We start from the raw sequence: 15,628 nt of genomic DNA on the forward strand, positions 1-15,628 counted from the left end.
ACAATCACTGCTTCACTCCAACTATGCATCATACTTTACATGCATTACCTGTCTCCCATAAAATGGGGTCAGACTCGCTGAAGTCTGATAAAGCAACCCAAACTCAAGCTGGAAGAAAACATATCAAGCTTCTAAAGGTAAAGACATGATATATTATTCATGAATCGTTAAGTGATAGACAAGGAAACAATGTTCTATGAGTGATAAATTTCAAGCATTCAAACATAAAGCATTTAAAAGCATTTCATCACTTAATATTGTATTCAACCTTAACTCACATAATAAAGCAAAATCTATATGCATTCAAGTCACAGAGGTCATCGCATATATATATATATACATCTAAGATATTCAGATCATTGCATCATTTTTATATGCATTTGTAATTCTTATAAACAATATGTCAAATGATATTTGACCATTCCAGCATGAAACACACGTACATACCTTCTAACAAATTTAGTTAGATATTTATAATTCACATCAATCATGATACATAGGTGTGATATATTCACTCAGAAAATCATAACGCTATCATTGACAATGAAACTATATGGGTGTGATGTAGCATTCACTTAATAAGTCAAAACTAGTCATTTGTAGGCATGATGTGTCATTCACTTATACGCTAACATAAACGTCATAATCATAACCTCATATCAAGATATAAAATCAATAAGGATTTGACTCTCACATCTGAGTTGAGTATATAATTCTGCTACAAAGAAAAGTCAAATCTATAGATTCATAATTGTCTATCTCAGTCAACTCAGAAGATCATCACAATTCATCATAACAATTTATTTAATTATATAAATATTCACAAGATCTATGTCGGATCACCTGTTCTAGGAAATATACAACCTCACAAGGAGTTACAGTCCTAGATGAATGGTCTACTTGTTCTTGGACAATGCACTTTATCACAGGAATATATCAAATTCGCGGGCTACCTGTTCTTGGACCATGCACTTCCTCACAGAGACTTACCGCTCTAGCCGGAATATCTGGTCATGTGCACCCTCATAGAGAATCTTGTGGGAACAGTTTCTCAATAGGTACCATATCCAGTAAAAAATATTTTTATACATTCATCAATATAATTAACTACTCTCAAGGTTTATAGCCACCAACAAGGGCACAAACCTGTATACAATCAAAATGCTTCGCATCGCACCGTACATCACTTTATAGGGCATCTAAATTATAAGATCACACATTTAATCCATAAGGTTCTATGAACCATAGTTCACTATTAAACTTCAACATTTATCGCACGTATTCATAATTTTTATATCATGTGGCATTTAAATCATATCATACAGAAGAGTATTATCCTACGCATCATATCATCAGCAGAAGGAATATTGTATTTCATAAATTGAACATCGAAGCATGTGTAAACAAACATAAGTTCTATGCATTCATACGTGAACATGCACATTTCATAATACGAAGGATTCAATGCACACTAGTTTATAGTCGTTTTGATACTTAGCATAAGTATCATGTTTTTGGTATATCCTGCACTCAAATCAGTTAAACATATCGGGCAACATTTGTATACATAAGAACCCTAGATATCGACAACTAGGTACGATGTGTGCGTATAACTTGTATTTGCAATTCATTTAAATATTTAGTGCAACAATATCATACTGACACAATTAATGCCTAAGCATGCTTTCTACGAAGTTCAGTTAAGGTATCTTATGTGAATAGTGTGAAGAACAATAATTCAAAACCTAAATGATAGAAGAGTTTCAAAGTCCGTAAAAACCGCTACCCAAGAAATACAATGAATCCTTTATGTGTGATCGCAAATGCCAAAAACACTAAAAAAGTCAATTATACTAAGATTAGCCAAAAATGACAAATTACCCTATAAACCATTAGCAAGATCCACATAATACACGAATACGGTTTAATAATTTATAAACTCCATCAAAAATATATTTAAATATAATATATATAGTGATTTATAGCTAAAAATAGTTTTATAAATGCAAATTATACCCTGATTGGCCATAAATGAACAAATAAATATGTAATATATCAAAAAATAAAAAGCTAAAAGCTAAAAATACATTTATAATTTGTTGACAAAAAATAAGATATTTATTTATTAATAATCCTTAAAAAATAGGTTTCTCCAATTATCTTCAAAAAATAAAAAAACATCTTCAGTTTTTTCAGATTTGAAACACCCAAGTCTTTTTTGAAAATTATATACATAGAAATCTTTTTCAAGAAGGTACTTCCACCATTAAGTTACCCGATCCTGCCTTAGAGTTTCAAACTAAAAAGATACTTAGGCTCTGGTTGAAAAATGGTTGTTCGAGGAAGTCTATGCATTTGGAAAATTGGTAGCTGCCAAATCCATTGCTTGGTGCAAATATAAAGGAGAGATAGTCTCATTTCTTCTCCCAAATGCAGAAATTCCCATCCCAGCAACGGGTTTCCACACACCCACCACCAAGGTGGTTTGACCATGTATTTACCAAATCCATAAAGTCCCATCCCAGGTGCCACTTACCAAACAGATTAATTTGACTTGCAAATCCTACCCAAAACCATATATGTGATTCTTCAAATTAAACACCCTTGGGTGCCTTTGAGAACCTCCGATCTCTGATCTGATGATCCGATGTAGGGTGAGGAGCAACTGATACGACACGGGGCACATGCTTAGATTTTTGTTTTGTTTTTTTATTTACGGGGAGAAATCACCCCCAGGATGAGAGACCTAGCCGGACTGGCTCTGTCTAGATCATATAGACATATCGAACTCTGGACTAGCTTTGATCGTATTGACTGTTTTTTAACTTCGATTAACTTTGTATTATTTGGCATTCAATACCATCTAGTGGTAGAAAGTTAAACAAAACTTAGGTCAGCTTACGTGACTGGGTTTAGACTCAAAATTGTTGTTTTGTGTTATCGAACTCTTTTTTTATAATAATTTTAGTTCTAATTATTTTATTCTTAAAATGTAAATGACGATTTTTTTTGTGGTGACTAATCATGATTTTTCAAAGAATCTAAATGATGAGGATGGTCGAGGCTGATTAATCACTATTTGCCAATTAAAGCACTTACTGGGGAATTACGGGCCAATTAAATCCAACAACTTCCAAGGTGTCATGGGATCCAGAATGAAGATCCAATCCACGACCCAACCTATAACAAATCGGTTTTCACCTCCTGTCTTTCATATCCAAACAAAGAGAGTCGTCCGTAACAAATGAAAACATCAATTTTTGTGTAAAAAATTCAAATAAGATTAAACGATTTTACAATAAACATATAGAGACTCGAGACAAGTTTGGACACCTGAAGTTTTTGGCGAGGCGATTTTACAATAAACATAAACGATTTTACAATAAACTTATGGGTGTGCATCCATTTTGGCGAGGCGAGAACTGGATGTATTCCCTTGTGGGCAAGAGACACCTGAAGTTTTTTAACACCAGCAAGCTCTAGAGTTGGTACGGTGGGTGTAACGCCTCAAAAAATTTAACCTTAATTATTATTCAAATATTAAAATTTCGAGATCCTTTCTTTTAATAAGTATAAGTAAATCAAATCTTATTAAGCAAAAATAATTTTAAAAATAGTTAAACATTGGACGGAATTATACTAAAGATAATAATCCAATTAAAATGTACGGGATATATACATTTTAAACCATGTACAAAATAGGACTGAAATATGAAGAGTTTTAATTTCATTTCAAATAAGAGTATAAAAACAACAGTTCAATTTCTACATGATTAACTACTTTAAATGAAAAAATCATGTCTACCAAGATCGAAAGGTAAGAGTGGGTCCTCGAGGATGCAACACAATCAGTGCTTCACTCCAACTACGCATCATACTTTACATGCATTACCTGTCTCCCATAAAATGGGGTCAGATTCGCTGAAGTCTGATAAAGCAACCCAAACTCAAACTTAAAGAAAACATATCAAGCTTTTAAAGGTAAAGACATGATATATTATTCATGAATCGTTAAGTGATAGACAAGGAAACAATGTCCTATGAGTGATTCATTTCAAGCATTCAAACATAAAGCATTTAAAAGCATTTCATCACTTAATATTCTATTTAACCTTAACTCACATAATAAAGCAAAATCTATATGCATTCAAGTCATAGAGGTCATCGCATATATATATATATATATATATATATATATATATATATATATATATATATATATATATATATATATATATATATAAGATATTCAGATCATTGCATCATTTTTATATGCATTCGTAATTCTTATAAACAATATGTCAAATGATATTTGACCATTCCAGCATGAAACACACGTACATACCTTCTAACAAATTTAGTTAGATACTTATAATTCTCATCAATCATGATACATAGGTGTGATATATTCACTCAGAAAATCATAACGCTATCATTGACAATGAAACTATATGCGTGTGATGTAGCATTAACTTAATAAGTCAAAACTAGTCATTTGTAGGCATGATGTGTCATTCACTTATATGCTAACATAAACGTCATAATCATAACCTCATATCAAGATATAAAATCAATAAGGATTTGACTCTCACATCTGAGTTGAGTATATAATTATGCTACAAAGAAAATTCAAATCTATAGATTCATAATTGTCTATCTCAGTCAACTTAGAAGATCATCACAATTTATCATAACATTTCATTTAATTATATAAATATTCACAAGGTCTATGTCGGATCACCTGTTCTGGGAAATATACAACCTCACAAGGAGTTACCGTCTTAGATGAATGGTCTACTTGGTCTTGGACAATGCACTTTTTCACATAAAATATTACTTTTTGCTTTATATATAGTTATTTGACTATCACAATGCATAACTATCGAGGGTACAAACATATCTCCTAATGGCATCTGCATTAAGGGATTTTTTAGCCACTCAACTTTGATACAGGCTGATGCTAGTTCTATCAAATATATTTTTATTGTAGAATGTGTTATCAAAATTAGTTTCTTGAATCTCCAAGCAATTACTTTATATTTTTGGGTAAAAATCCAACCACCTGTGGATAATGATTTATTGAAATAAGAAATTCAATTTGTATCATTGTACCGATCGATCAAGTACAATGGGTTCTCTCTCATAAAATCTTTCATATTCTAAAGTTTCTCTTAAGTACTTCAGGACTCGATATATTGCATTTTAATGCGCTTGTCTTGAATTACTAGTATATCAACTCAGCTCACTCATGCTAAATGTTATGTTTTGTTTAGTTCTTAACACTAGGATCCACAACTTGCACATATGAGGCTGCCAATACTACTTGCATAATCTAACTGGGATATACTTTTTTCAGTATTAATCGACAACTTAACACTATGATCAATCAGAGTAGCAACATTATTATAATTATACTGATTATATTTTCTAATTATTTTCTCAAAATAGCGGGATTGAGTTAATCCATAATCATTTTCATGTCTAATAAGTTCAATACTAAGTATAACATCAGCTAAACTCATGTCAAACTTAGATGAAAAAAAAGCTTTGGATATTATTTATGCATTCTACATCATTACTCATGATTAACATACCATCCACATAGAGATAAATAATTATAACATTATTATATTTTATTTTTCTATATATGCATTTATCAAAGTCATGAATTTTAAAACCATATTAAATGATTACTTTATCAAATTTCTCATGTCATTGTTTAAGTGATTGTTTTAAACCATACAATGACCTTAAGAGATTGCAAACTTTCTTTTCTTGATCGGGTGTTATAAACGATTGTTTAGGTGATTATTTTAATCCATACAATGACCTTAAGAGATTGCAAACTTTCATTTTTTGACCTGGTGTTATATAACCTTCCAGTTGTTGCATATAAATTTTGTTCTTCTAAGACACCATTAAAAAAGGTAATTTTGACCTCCATTTGATGAATTTTAGAATTGTAAATTAACGCAAAAACAACCATTATTCTAACTCATGAAATCCTACTTCGAGGGGGTATAGGTGTCAAAATAATCAAATTCAGGTTTATGTTTGAAACCTTTAGCTACAAGTCTAGCATTAAAGTTTTTAATAGAGTCATTAGTTCAAATTTTTCTTTTGAAAATGCATTTGCGTCCCAAGGGTTTAAAACTAGTTGGTAAATCAACCAAAATTTGGGTTTTATCTGAATTAATCATAAATACCTCACTAACTACAGTCACCAAGTCGTCATCGAGTTTACTAGATTTATTCCTATAAAAATCCTTTCGGGGTCGGCATTTTCTTGCATAGTGACCCGATTTTTCATAAGTATATGAGAAAACATTTTTCTCTTTTTAGCATTGAATTTGAATTTCTTGTTCTTATCTCTAAGTCTGAGTTTGAACTTTAGTTGGCATTCAACCATGTTCATCTTAACAACACAACAAAATATGTAAACTGCAGTCTTTTCCCATTAATTTGCGGTAAATATCACAACAAAATCATGATATTTTGCTATGTGATAATATCATGATATTTTGAAAGTATTGTGTGATATTTTGACCATTTAAAATGTCCACCAAAATATGGCTACTTTCTCTGCTACATTTTTGAAGTATTAGGAATATTTGTCACTATGGGAAAACCTGATTTTATATGGTGATACCGGATCTTGTATTGAAAAAGTGATGGAAACAAGCAATTACGTAAAAACCTATGACATGGATAATATTCAATCTAAGAGTTGAATGGAGGTCAAATAAAAGGTTCAACCCAGTGGTACCACTTAAATCTGAACCCAAACTGACTCAACATTCAGTTTTTTTTTACTCAGAAAAACCACCCCAGGCGCATAGACCAAGCTGTGCTGGGTCAGCCTGCCATGCTTTTGGTCGCTGTCCTGCCAGTGTAAAACTAAGGGTTTACCACTCGACTCACAGAGTCGCCAAGCTTCGGCTTCCACAGGGGGTGACACCCATGGGGATTTGAACCTAGGCTGCCCGTCAAACGCAACATTGAGTTTTTATTTGAAGATATGTTTTAGAAAACTACATTAGATTTGGGTCGGATGTCCGACCCAATGCAATCCATCCGCACCTCTAACCTCATGAAAATGATGCAACACCTAAAATGAGCCAAAAAAAAAAAAAACATATCAAATGCAGCTCCATCTGGCAAGCTAAATAGATCTACAATATGACCATCATCTGATCATTGCATTTAACTTGAATTGCATACATCATGGTTCCGGGCAAGGGTTACCCATACGGGCAATACATACCTATCATCGTCATGTTTTTTGATGATGAGGAACGCTTGCCCAAGAGAGGAAAACCATGGGTGGGTGTTTTTGCTCGGTGGTAGAATATGAGACTTCGATTTTAGTCCCATATCGACTAATAGAGCGGAGTGAGAGGGGGTGAAGGGTGTATAAAGTGAGGTCGAGAGGAATGTTGAACTCATACCTTTCTCGGCCTTTTGGCTAAGATCAAGTGTAGTATCTGTTCTTATCAGTTTAATATCTGATATGTGGTCCATGTGACCACACGATATTAAATTAATTTCTTTTGGGGGAAGGTGCCACCACAGTAGCTTGCTACTGGGCCCTTCGAGCGTCGCCCTTGCGTTGCACTACTGCACGGGCCTGGCTCACCCCTACCAATCTCTAATGATGAAATTTTATTAGTTTATCGATTGTGGGGTTTCATTTTCAGTAATGGAAGACGTGAAAACCGGTTGGATTCATGTTGGGTCGTGGATCAGATCTCCACAATTTATTCTATAAAAACTTTGAAGATGTCTTGGATTGGTATGTGTCTTTTAGGATTGTGATATATGATCCTGTGATGGTTTAAACTCTTAAGGACTTCGATGGGAAAATAAAATTTGAAACTTGGTGGAACAACTTGTTCAACACACTTGCTGAAAATATTGACTAAAAGTCTAAAATACACAAAGTCTGATCTGATAAGAATGAATCTGATCCATAGATTGGATCTTGTTGCATGATCTGTATAAGAAATTCAGGCTGGAGGTCCAACCAAACCTGACCCATTCACTACTTGGACTGAAAGGGCTCGGCAATCGGCAAGATCCGCCTCAGCCCAATAAGTCCTGTGCCCAGCTCAAACCCTACAAGAGTCTGGTTGTCTTTTGCGAGGCTGAGACCGGGTCAGGCCTGTCAAGCCATAACAAGGCTTGGTCAAGCTAGGATGGGGTGACCCGATGTCCACCAAAGAATTCCAAGGATCATGTTCAGCAACACTTGAAACATTTATACCAACAGGCTCCGCTTGTCTGGTAGGAGCAACTAGTGCACCTCACCTTGTGTTGGGACGTTGCAGGTTCAAAACCCAATGGTATAATTGTATAACTGGTAGTGGTCTGCCTAACCACCCAGCTTGCCTTTCAAGAATAAAAATGAAACATTTTATGGTAATTTTCATTAAGCCATGTTACATGCATCATTACCGTGTGCATATTAGGTAAAAAAACTGTTTACAAAGTTATGGTGAAGGATATAAAACCAAATCTGTTTGCAACTGATCCGTTTTTGATACCCGGTGCAAACAGTTATACGCAATCTATACCCTAACCAACCAAAACCCAAATCCGATATGCACTTAAGCCCATTTTATACACAGGCAGAAATTATCTTATACAATCTGTACCTCAACCCAAACCTGTTTCATTTCTGACAACCCAGTACTGGACAAGTAAAATTCTGTTTACAAAGTTATTGTGAAAGGTATAGAAGCAAACATGTTTCGACCTGACCGTTTTATTGCCTGGTGCAAACAGTTCAAAGCAATCTATACCCCAAATGACTTAAACTGAAACCAGGTATGTACTTGAATCCAAATCCAAATCCAAATCCAGTCCTGGACATTCTGTAACCCGAACCCAATGCACAACATTTATGATAACTTTAATCATTTCATAGAAATATCATAGCACTAATCCAATTGGCTTCCTTTATGATAACTGGATTACTAGCTCTAAAAAGCAAAAAAAAAAAAAAAGTAATTGCATTAAATTATTGATTTTGATTCTTTCTAAATATGAACCAATATTTACAATATTTTCTTTTTTTTTAAATGGAAAATTTTCGTTTTAAATCGATAATTTGGTTAGTTTTCAATAATATTCTTTTTGTCTTCAATTTTTTTGCATACTTTATAATAGTGATCTTTAATATGCTTTACGAATTACAAGTGTTCATAAATATAATAAAGCTTTTTAATGTATAATCTTGTTTTTTTTAAGAGAATGCATTATCTTGTTAAAGGAGCAGCCAACTAAATTAAGAATGAGCTCGTGACAAACACAACCCATTTATACCCTAACCAGTCTATACTTGAATACATTAACCCCTACCGATCTACAATACTCGATCTTGAACCCAAACCCGAAACAAATGACGGCTAACCTGCTTTGTACTTGAACCGATTAACACATACGGGTCTAATTTTTATACCCAGTTAAAAAATGTGTCTACTTAAGACCTGGCCCATTTGCATCCCAACCCGCTAAAACCCATATGGGTCCACAATTTTCAGCCATACCCACACTGGACGAAAATCAAGCTGGATCGGTTCCAGATGTATTTAGATCCAATTAAAATAGGTTGACGACAGCTGAACTCCAATCCACCCCTTGATTTTTGGATATGGTCCAATAAATAATCGGTCTTGATATTCGTCTTGGCCAACCGTATTTTCAGATCATGCTGGATGGGTACAAGGATCTAATTAAGGCAGTATGTTCCAGTAGGATCCAGTTCCGGGTCCAGATGAAGGTAGCCCTGTTCATGAACTTGGCCTAGTTCCTGTTCGGACCTACTTACACCTTGAGTGCCGCACCTACTTGCTCCCCTATGTAAGGCATCAAGCCCTTGGGCTGCTCACGATGCCCAAACAAGCAGACCTCGAACATGTAAAACTAAAGACTGGGCTGTCCCAGTTTTAGGAGTAAACCTAGAAAGTGGAGCATGACCCGAACCATAGAAGCTCAGTTTCAGGTCCAAACCGAGCTCAACGATAGAGGCTCTGTTCCTGAGACCAATGTTACGCGGCTTAGACGAGCAACAGAGATGAAACCGCATACGAGGGAACGTTGTAGTCTGTTCTGTTGGGTGGTTTCAACAAATGAATGTGTTAGTCCCATATCGATCAGCGAGAGATGTTGGTGGCCAAGTCTCTTGTATATAAAGGGGTGGCATGCAACCGTTTACAATCACGCAGCCGCGTGGTGAGCACAGAGCGAACTATTCTTTCGCCTTTTACTAAAGAATACCGTGTGCTCGCCACTTAAAAACGGCATACGCCTATTTTTGGAGGGCGTTTCCCTCAAGGGAAAACCCTAGCAATGTTCTTGATTTAAATTCTTTGCTTCGATGGGGCTATGGTTTTTTGTCATGTTTTATCGTGTCCAAACTTGTCTCGAGTCTCTATATGTTTATTGTAAAATCGTTTAATCTTATTTGAATTTTTTACACAAAAATTAATGTTTTCATTTGTTACGGACGACTCTCTTTGTTTGGATATGAAAGACAGGAGGTGAAAACCGATTTGTTATAGGTTGGGTCGTGGATTGGATCTTCATTCTGGATCCCATGACACCTTGGAAGTTGTTGGATTTAATTGGCCCGTAATTCCCCAGTAAGTGCTTTAATTGGCAAATAGTGATTAATCAGCCTCGACCATCCTCATCATTTAGATTCTTTGAAAAATCATGATTAGTCACCACAAAAAAAATCGTCATTTACATTTTAAGAATAAAATAATTAGAACTAAAATTATTATAAAAAAAGAGTTCGATAACACAAAACAACAATTTTGAGTCTAAACCCAGTCACGTAAGCTGACCTAAGTTTTGTTTAACTTTCTACCACTAGATGGTATTGAATGCCAAATAATACAAAGTTAATCGAAGTTAAAAAACAGTCAATACGATCAAAGCTAGTCCAGAGTTCGATATGTCTATATGATCTAGACAGAGCCAGTCCGGCTAGGTCTCTCATCCTGGGGGTGATTTCTCCCCGTAAATAAAAAAACAAAACAAAAATCTAAGCATGTGCCCCGTGTCGTATCAGTTGCTCCTCACCCTACATCGGATCATCAGATCAGAGATCGGAGGTTCTCAAAGGCACCCAAGGGTGTTTAATTTGAAGAATCACATATATGGTTTTGGGTAGGATTTGCAAGTCAAATTAATCTGTTTGGTAAGTGGCACCTGGGATGGGACTTTATGGATTTGGTAAATACATGGTCAAACCACCTTGGTGGTGGGTGTGTGGAAACCCGTTGCTGGGATGGGAATTTCTGCATTTGGGAGAAGAAATGAGACTATCTCTCCTTTATATTTGCACCAAGCAATGGATTTGGCAGCTACCAATTTTCCAAATGCATAGACTTCCTCGAACAACCATTTTTCAACCAGAGCCTAAGTATCTTTTTAGTTTGAAACTCTAAGGCAGGATCGGGTAACTTAATGGTGGAAGTACCTTCTTGAAAAAGATTTCTATGTATATAATTTTCAAAAAAGACTTGGGTGTTTCAAATCTGAAAAAACTGAAGATGTTTTTTTATTTTTTGAAGATAATTGGAGAAACCTATTTTTTAAGGATTATTAATAAATAAATATCTTATTTTTTGTCAACAAATTATAAATGTATTTTTAGCTTTTAGCTTTTTATTTTTTGATATATTACATATTTATTTGTTCATTTATGGCCAATCAGGGTATAATTTGCATTTATAAAACTATTTTTAGCTATAAATCACTATATTTATTATATTTAAATATATTTTTGATGGTGTTTATAAATTATTAAACCGTATTCGTGTATTATGTGGATCTTGCTAATGGTTTATAGGGTAATTTGTCATTTTTGGCTAATCTTAGCATAATTGACTTTTTTAGTGTTTTTGGCATTTGCGATCACACATAAAGGATTCATTGTATTTCTTGGGTAGCGGTTTTTACGGACTTTGAAACTCTTCTATCATTTAGGTTTTGAATTATTGTTCTTCACACTATTCACATAAGATACCTTAACTGAACTTCGTAGAAAGCATGCTTAGGCATTAATTGTGTCAGTATGATATTGTTGCACTAAATATTTAAATGAATTGCAAATACAAGTTATACACACACATCGTACCTAGTTGTCGATATCTAGGGTTCTTATGTATACAAATGTTGCCCGATATGTTTAACTGATTTGAGTGCAGGATATACCAAAAACATGATACTTATGCTAAGTATCAAAACGACTATAAACTAGTGTGCATTGAATCCTTCGTATTATGAAATGTGCATGTTCACGTATGAATGCATAGAACTTATGTTTGTTTACACATGCTTCGATGTTCAATTTATGAAATACAATATTCCTTCTGCTGATGATATGATGCGTAGGATAATACTCTTCTGTATGATATGATTTAAATGCCACATGATATAAAAATTATGAATACGTGCGATAAATGTTGAAGTTTAATAGTGAACTATGGTTCATAGAACCTTATGGATTAAATGTGTGATCTTATAATTTAGATGCCCTATAAAGTGATGTACGGTGCGATGCGAAGCATTTTGATTGTATACAGGTTTGTGCCCTTGTTGGTGGCTATAAACCTTGAGAGTAGTTAATTATATTGATGAATGTATAAAAATATTTTTTACTGGATATGGTACCTATTGAGAAACTGTTCCCACAAGATTCTCTATGAGGGTGCACATGACCAGATATTCCGGCTAGAGCGGTAAGTCTCTGTGAGGAAGTGCATGGTCCAAGAACAGGTAGCCCGCGAATTTGATATATTCCTGTGATAAAGTGCATTGTCCAAGAACAAGTAGACCATTCATCTAGGACTGTAACTCCTTGTGAGGTTGTATATTTCCTAGAACAGGTGATCCGACATAGATCTTGTGAATATTTATATAATTAAATGAATTGTTATGATGAATTGTGATGATCTTCTTAGTTGAATGAGATAGACAATTATGAATCTATAGATTTGACTTTTCTTTGTAGCAGAATTATATACTCAACTCAGATGTGAGAGTCAAATCCTTATTGATTTTATATCTTGATATGAGGTTATGATTATGACGTTTATGTTAGCGTATAAGTGAATGACACATCATGCCTACAAATGACTAGTTTTGACTTATTAAGTGAATGCTACATCACACCCATATAGTTTCATTGTCAATGATAGCGTTATGATTTTCTGAGTGAATATATCACACCTATGTATCATGATTGATGTGAATTATAAATATCTAACTAAATTTGTTAGAAGGTATGTACGTGTGTTTCATGCTGGAATGGTCAAATATCATTTGACATATTGTTTATAAGAATTACAAATGCATATAAAAATGATGCAATGATCTGAATATCTTAGATGTATATATATATATATATATATGCGATGACCTCTGTGACTTGAATGCGTATAGATTTTGCTTTATTATGTGAGTTAAGGTTGAATACAATATTAAGTGATGAAATGCTTTTAAATGCTTTATGTTTGAATGCTTGAAATTTATCACTCATAGAACATTGTTTCCTTGTCTATCACTTAACGATTCATGAATAATATATCATGTCTTTACCTTTAGAAGCTTGATATGTTTTCTTCCAGCTTGAGTTTGGGTTGCTTTATCAGACTTCAGCGAGTCTGACCCCATTTTATGGGAGACAGGTAATGCATGTAAAGTATGATGCATAGTTGGAGTGAAGCAGTGATTGTGTTGCATCCTCGAGGACCCACCCTTACCTTTCGATCTTGGTAGACACGATCTTTTCATTTAAAGTAGTTAATCATGTAGAAATTGAACTGTTGTTTTTATACTCTTATTTGAAATGAAATTAAAACTCTTCATATTTCAGTCCTATATTGTACATGGTTTAAAATGTATATATCCCGTACATTTTAATTTGATTGTTATCTTTAGTATAATTTCGTCCAATGTTTAACTATTTTTAAAATTATTTTCGCTTAATAAGATTTGATTTACTTATACTTATAAAAAAAAGGATCTCAAAATTTTAATATTTGAATAATAATTAAGGTTAAAAATTTTGAGGCGTTACACCCACCGTACCAACTCTGGAGCTTGCTGGTGTAAAAAAACTTTAGGTGTCTCTTGCCCACAAGGGAATACATCCAGTTCTCGCCTCGCCAAAAAGGATACACACCCATAAGTTTCAAACTCGTGATGTCCTTTCAACTTGGACTTGTTCAAGAGTCACCCCTACCAAATGAGTGGAACCCTCATGAGTGCCTTCTCAACAAAATAAAGAACGATAAGTTTGTCTCTTGAATATGGGGCCTAGTCCGCTAGGGAGTCAGTTTCAGTTCAAATCTTATGGGCGTCACTCTTTGCGCAAGCTAAAGCGTGACAACTCTCTTGGGGGCGAGGGGTAAGCCCTCCCATGGAGTTTTACGTTGCTAAGATAGCGACTGTAAGTATGGCAGGCAAAGTTAATGCAGCTAAGTCTTTGTTCTAGAGGATGGTTACGAGGTGTAAATTTCAAAAAAACCTTGTGAGATAGACAAAATTGTTGGATAGATAAAGATGTCTGTAAAAAATTGGCCCCTTACCAAAAGCCTTTACCCTTAAATTTTTTCATGGTTCATGCCTACATATATGTATATATTAGACAACGAGAGCATTCTCTTTCAATGGTTAATCTTTAATGTAAACTTTAGAAAAATTTGCAAAAATACACCTAACTCTTGGCCTATTTACAAACACATGTTTAACTTTTGAAATATTACAACTACATGTAAAACTTTTGAGATTTGCTTTTTTTAACTCAGCATGTATTTATAATATTTCAAAAGATAAGCGTGTTCAAAATAAGCCAAAAATTAGACTTTTTTTATAATTTTCCTATAATTTATTAGGTCTGTATTTTAGATTTGCTTTCAGTAACCTCCGCCCCCTTTTAGAACATATCAGGTCCAAGTGACCTTGTACGGAAAACCATTCATGACACCTTGGATGCCCTCCATCAAGAAAATGAACAGAACTCAAAAATGCACTAACTCCTCTTTTTTTTTATGAATTTTAGCCCTTCATTTTAGTGTACTCCATGGCATTCATCTATGAAATGAATGGCACCAAAAATTTTTGTGTGGACCATCCATATGAACACCATCTTATTTGATGAGTTTTGGGTACTGTTCTTCATTTTGATGGACAACATCTAAGGTTCCTTGGACGATTTTCTGTCAAGGGCCCTTTGGACCTGATATGCTCTCGCCCTTTTTTTTATTTCTAACGTGTATATTTTGGGTGAGTTGTCATTTCTTCAAGATTTAAACTTTTTTTGATATATACATGCATAAATCGTCGTCATGATCAGAGACTTAGTCACATTGGTTTTGCCTATCGTACTTACTATTGTTGTCCTCTGAGAGTAAAAAACTGTGGGCTTACCAGTCTTTTCTTCAAGCTTCTAGCTTAGTAGGCCATTGTAATTGGAGTAAGTACGTACAATCCTAACAAAATGTTAGGAAGGGTAGTTATGCCATTCTCATCCTAGATAAGAAAATGAGGCAACAAGTGAGGGTATGCCCTATATTAGCCATAAGGAAAGGTTGTTTGATTTGAACTGTCCTCA

The 15,628-nt window shown here is 34.3% G+C and overlaps 2 non-coding genes across 2 annotated transcripts; both read left to right on the plus strand.

Moving 5' to 3' along the window:
• The first annotated feature begins 7,444 nt into the window (after nt 1-7,444).
• On the plus strand, nt 7,445-7,641 carry LOC149835204 (U2 spliceosomal RNA). The gene has a single exon (XR_016432845.1). It is a non-coding gene; the product is annotated as a U2 spliceosomal RNA (small nuclear RNA).
• A 2,583-nt stretch (nt 7,642-10,224) lies between these two features.
• LOC149835205 (U5 spliceosomal RNA) lies at nt 10,225-10,342 on the plus strand. The gene has a single exon (XR_016432925.1). It is a non-coding gene; the product is annotated as a U5 spliceosomal RNA (small nuclear RNA).
• Nucleotides 10,343-15,628: the final 5,286 nt, after the last annotated feature.

Source organism: Nuphar pumila, chromosome 6, assembly GCF_984573655.1.
Source record: "Nuphar pumila chromosome 6, dmNupPumi1.hap1.1, whole genome shotgun sequence".
Classification (NCBI taxonomy): domain Eukaryota; kingdom Viridiplantae; phylum Streptophyta; class Magnoliopsida; order Nymphaeales; family Nymphaeaceae; genus Nuphar; species Nuphar pumila.